Raw genomic sequence first — 6,000 nt, 5'->3', positions numbered from 1 at the left:
TCTTGAGCTGATTCCAGACGAATTCTTCCAGTTCCTTTATCCTAAAACTGGTGTAACAAGACCCTACATCCTTGGAACTGGGCTTATCTTATATGTTTTGTCCAAAGTAATATATGTAATTAGCCTGGAGACCTTCTCTACCGTATCTGTAGTAGATCTGCTTGTCTATGTAATAAAAAAAATATGGTGTCTCTTTTGGAGAATTGATTGATAAGCCAAATGAGGAAGAAATTGTCCATCTAGAAGAGGCAAAGAAAGCATCTATACAACAAGTCCAGGATGCAGTTGAATTGGAGAAGTCCCAGCAGGTTCTGGTTGAGAAGTGCCACTACCTTTTTGATGTCCAGAGGAATAACATCGCAATGGCCTTGAAGGTAGCTTACCGGGAACAGCCACACAGAGTATACAGGGAAGTAAAGACTATCATATATCTGTGCAGAACATGATGAGTCTCAAGGAACAAGAGCACATGACCAGCTGGGTGGAGAAGCAGGTGGTGCAGAGCATCTCTGCACAACAAGAGAAGGAGACCATTGCCAAGTATATTGCAGATCTAAAGCTGCTTGCAAAGAAGGCTCAAGCACAGCCCATTATATAAATGTATCCATCCCAGTTGAGACTGCCAGAAACAGTTGACTAAGTGGAAGCTAGGCTGTGACAGACTTCCCATACTGTCTTCTGAAATCACAGTTCACTTTTCCTGAAAAAGAACTTGGAGTTCCATTTAGTGAGAACTAAATCTATTGGCCAGTCAGATGTTTCTCATCCTTATATTGCATTTGAGTTGTTGCAGAAACACTATTTTTATTAAAACTTATTACCTGAGTAAAATTACCAAGTTATAGGTTAAATTTGTAATTAGTTCTATGATCTTACAATAAAGAACAGTTGAAATAAAAAAGATGTAAAGACAATCAGACCCCCAGCATTCAAAGGCCCAATCCAAAAATGGGCATCTGAGATGAATATACATTTCTCAGATGAAGAAATACAAATGTCAAATAATATATGAAAAAATATTCACATCATTGGTCACTCAAGAGATGCAAATTAAAACAACACTGAAATTCCATCTCATCCCAGAAGGAATGGCTATCATCAAGAAGTCAACCAATAACAAATTTTGGAGGGGCTATAGGTGCAAGTGCAGACTGGTACAACCACTATGAAAATCAGTGTGGAGTTTCCTCAAAAAGTAGGCTTGGAGGTACCATTCAGCCCAGCTGTTCCTCTCCTGGGTGTTTTCCCAGAAGAACTAAAAACATCATACCACAGTAATTTATGTGCATTCATGTTTATAGCAACACAGTTTGTCATAGCTAAACCTTGGATATAACCAAATGCCCATCAACTGAAAATGAGTAAAGAAGATACGATATGTTTTGCACAATGGAGTATTATTCAGCTATAAAACAGGATACATTTGAGGCTGTTTTTGGTAAATGGATGCAATTAGAGACCATACTTTTCAGTGAAATAAATCAGACCTGCATGTGCAAACATCATATTGTCTCCCTAGTGTAAGAACCTGAAAGAGTAAATAAAATCTGAAGAGTACAATAATACTGTGAAAAAGGAATGAACCTGGAAGGAATCACTGAGATGTAAAGGACAGGAGAGAGCGTGGGGGATAGAGAGACTATGTATGTATGTATGTATGTATGTATGTATGTATGTATATATGTATGTATGAATGTATGCATGCATGCAGGATGGATGGTTTCGATAATTGTACTGTGGACTTCTGGTCTGTGGAAAGGAGCAGTTAATGCTTTTTTGTTTTGCTTTTGCTTTTTTTTCCTTTTACTTTAATTTCTTAACTTTTTTCTTTTTTCCAATTTTGCATGCATATATCTGGTAATTAAGCAACTAATGTGAAGACAACACTGCAATACAAATACTGTCAAATGTATAGTAATTTTGTTTAGTGAAATTCTATCATTTCTATTTTTTCGTTTTTATTATTTTGTATTCTCTTTAAAAAATAAAAAAGGGAAGTCTGTATTGTCATAGTGCATAGAGAAGCACCTTATGAAATATGCTTTGTGTTTATTAGCTGCCTGCTTTAAAAATGTGACTTTCTTGAGAGCAGAATGTCCCCAAACACCTGCACTTAGCTGTCCCTATCCTGGGGCAGTTGTGAACTTGGATAAGAGTCAGACAGAAAAATGGGACACTGTAGAAGATTTCATAGAATATCAGAAGAGGGCACTGGAAGGAAGTTCAGATGTAACCTTTTTTTTTTTTTTGGTGGAACCGGGGATTGAACTCAGATCCTTGCGTTTGCCAGTCAAGCACTTATCCTACTTGAGCCATCTCCCCGGCCCCTGACCTGTTTTTTATAGAACAAAAATCCTATGAATTTGTTACCTGTGACAGAAAATAACAGAACAGATAAATTTTTTCTCTTTAAATTGTATTCTGAAAACCTAATTAGAAATAACTTGGATGTTACCATACTACACCTAGAATGGCATTGATTTTTATTTATTCAGGGACTATCTCATGAGTTCTTACTGTGGCAACAAAGTCAGATCCAGGCTGCCTCTGAGCTAGCAGAGGACTGAGGGCTGCTTCCCCAAGGAGAGACTTGTCCTGTATTGTATCAACTTTATTGTCTTCTCAAGGTTTCCTCACTGTGGAACTTCTGGGCTGAGTTCCAAGGTGACCAAGCTTTCCTCCTTTTTCTCCTCATCTTCCCACAGCCATGCAGTAAATACAGATGCCTTCATAGGCTCTGGGGATGTGTAGCTGAAGCAACTTGGAAAACTCAAACCTTTCTGGTAGCCTCCTGGGGAGACTGTATGTGTGATGTAGACTGTGCTCACAGATGGTTCAGCCCTCTACTGGTGGATGACAGATAATGGTGTTTGTACTGTGTTGGACATCTGCAGTCCCCATGCTATGGGGTGACCTTCCAAAACTTCCTGGGCTCAGCGGTTCTTTAAACATTAAGGTCACTCACTCACAACTTTTGAATGCTAGAAATATTCTTATGATAGCCCTACAGCATGAGGTGGGGAATAAATAGCCTTGAAATTGTCCTGAAAATCAGAAAAGGTTTCCATCACTATAAACATTGAACTGTGTGGTAGTCTTCAAAGAGATGGAGAATATGAAAGAAGAAAAATGCCCCTGAAACTCAGCTTCTAAGATCTTGGGGGGGGGGTGTCTGAATAATAACTTATACCAGCAGTAATTCTTCTCTACACAGACTAGTGGGTACTTTTGCTTTCCATTTACCTCTTTAAGGAGGGATCGTGGTGGTTTTTTTGCACTTGGGTAATCCCAGCTATTTCAGAGGCTGAGATGGGAGGATTGTTAAATTTAAAACAGCCCCATGGGGCTGGGGAGATGGTTCAGTAGAATAAGTGCTTCCCTGGCAAGTGCAAGGGCCTGAGTTCAATCCCCAGTTACACCAATAAATAAATAAATAAATAAATAAACAAACAAACAAACAAATAAAATATAAACAAGCAAATAAACAAACCAGCCCAGGCAACTTAGTGAGACCCATTTCAAAAATCATAAGGGTACTTGGGAAAATGATGTTTAAATTCTCCAAATGACTTATGTGTTGAATTATCACATCACAACCCCAAGTTCTTACAATTACTATGTGTAATTTAAAAGAAAAGATTAACACTAGGAGGAAAGTTTTGGGCAGTAGATGGTGAGTGTGGTGTGAGTCATTGGTGGGAAGCGGCCTCCAGTCTGGGCTGATAACAGGGCCTGAGGTGGACCCACTCCGGAGCCAGTCTGGTTTAGTGGCTCTGAAAGCCCTGTTGTGGTTCATCCTCATCCGTCAGCAGGTGGCACCAAACTGTCAAAGCATATCTAGAGAGAATTGACACTGTGCTTGCTTGGCTTTCAGCTTGGGCAGCATTAAATGGAACTTTCAGTATGTGCAGAATTTGGAATTAATAGTACACACACAAACAGATAAAATCTTCCAGGCTGAATTTTAAAGATGTCTTTGGCGTTGATTCAATCAGGAAAATTAACTGTCTGCAAGGTCAAATGGTATATGAGAAATTTCCTTATCTCTTCTTTACGAAAAGGGGTTACAACTGTAAATGTTAAATGCAACTATAAAATTAGTCAATAGAATATATTTATTAATTAGTTTTCTGTAATTTCTAGTGTTTTATGAAATCCTGTAAGTATATTGCTAACAAAAGCACTAAAATGTAATAAACCAATACATTTATCCTGTTGTAACTGATCATGCCTATCTGATCTCCCATGCTTTACTTCCATTCATAATTTTTCTGTTCAGTGATGATGGATGCTATGTGATTACAGAGGTTATGGGTCAGTTGTAAAGAGGACTCACGCTTCTTCCTGAAGATGTAGGATATATTGGTGGTATTCTTGGATTGCTTATGAGAAAATAACTAACTGTGAAAAAGGAGACATTGGTACACTTGCTTCAGCTTAACTTATTTACCCTGGAAACCTAGTTGTACATACATTAAAAGCATAATTAGAGGATTGTTTCTTTTCAGTATATTTGGCTTTGTTTATTTTTTTGGTATGGTGGTGTATGTGGAGGAAAAATTATCTTGAGCAGTCCTTCCATGGTGCTGTGTGGTGCTCTGATTCTGTCACACACAAGCTCTACTGATGAAGCCTGCCGACTAGTCCATTTCTGTTCTCTGTGCATATTGAGAGAGGCTTTTACCAAGTGAGCAGCCAGTATGGAAATCTTACAATGTCTGAAAATAAGATAGAGTGGGGGAGGGACGACCATATATTTTCTCTTGGGACAGCTTCCTACCACTAAAAACAGAATCATCTTTTTCCATCACTCTCTTTTTAAATTTGTAGTTAACTTACTTAGATAGCTTTACTTAGATATGCTTAAGTTTAAGTCCCTGTGGTCAAATTTAAAATATCCAGGAACTTAATCATACCAGTGCAAGTCATACACAGAGCCTGGCTTGGGCCAACAGTTCCCTGTGCCTCAGAGCTTGCCAGTCTTTCCCCCAGTCTTGTCACTTGTCTCTCTGAAACCTGTGTAACATCTTGACTCCAGTGTCCCGGGCCTTGCCACCACCATCTCTGGAGTAACCTGCTAGTTGGCCCTTCCTTCTGTTCTTGCCTCCTACAATCTGTTTTCCACATGGCACCAGGAATAATCCTTTAGAAGCACATATCTGGGGATGTCGTATACTAGGTTAAGATCTTGCAGTGGCTTCCAGCCACACTAAGATTACAGCTTTTCCTGATCTGGGCCCATCCACCTCTGAAGCTTCATCTCGTGTCTTGCCTCTTCACAGCAGATTCCAGCTATGGTGCACGCTTGGCTCTGTCAGCTTCCACTCCTTTGCCTGGCTGTCCCTTTCCATCTGTACATGTCTTGTTCCTTTTTGACACTGAGAGCTGTTTGAGTACTAGCTTAGGCCTTTTTTTGGCCATCAGATCTAAAATACTCTCACATGTTACTCTGCTTTCATTTTGTTTTCTTCCAATTCCCTTTTCTTGTGTGTTTTTTTATCTAGTGCCTTCTACTAGGACATAAGCTTCATTGTGGGCAGGTCCATAACTTGTTGGTTGTTATCCCTAGTATCTGGAACAGTGTTGAGCATATTGTAGGTCTTCAGTGTATAAGATTTAGGTTCAATGAGTGAAGAACAGCTGTGTCAAAAGAAGACTATTTAAAGATAAGCGTAACTCTTAAGTCTATGAAAGTACTGTGATAAAGTAAAGAGAGCAGTGGGCCAAAAATTGAGGCCCCGGTCTTTTATATTTATCCCTAAAAGAACCCTGTAACTCACAGTGGGTTCCTGAGGAGTAGATATGAATGTTAGCCAGAAAGTGTAATGATTTAAATGACTATAATCATTTATTAAGCATCTGCTATGCACATGAAGGATACTACCCTTGGTGCCTTATATTTGTATCTACATCTTGGACATACGGTTTTGAATAAGTTACTGAAATATATAGAACAAATGATTTGTTCTCTTATATATCATTTTATGAATGAAAAGTTAA

At 38.9% G+C, this 6,000-nt stretch overlaps 1 protein-coding gene and 1 pseudogene across 4 annotated transcripts in view; both read left to right on the top strand.

The window, feature by feature from the left end:
* LOC101560818 overlaps positions 1 to 598 on the top strand; it is a 56,829-nt pseudogene extending 56,231 nt beyond the window's left edge.
* Sptbn1 (spectrin beta, non-erythrocytic 1) overlaps positions 1 to 6,000 on the top strand; it is a 197,644-nt gene that overhangs the window by 56,067 nt on the left and 135,577 nt on the right. The window lies entirely within an intron of this gene.

This window comes from Octodon degus, unplaced genomic scaffold (genome assembly GCF_000260255.1).
Source record: "Octodon degus isolate 3935 unplaced genomic scaffold, OctDeg1.0 scaffold00174, whole genome shotgun sequence".
NCBI classification, from domain to species: Eukaryota; Metazoa; Chordata; class Mammalia; order Rodentia; family Octodontidae; genus Octodon; species Octodon degus.
The sequence above is the reverse complement of the archived record's forward strand: the minus strand, read 5'-3'. Positions and strand labels throughout refer to the sequence as shown.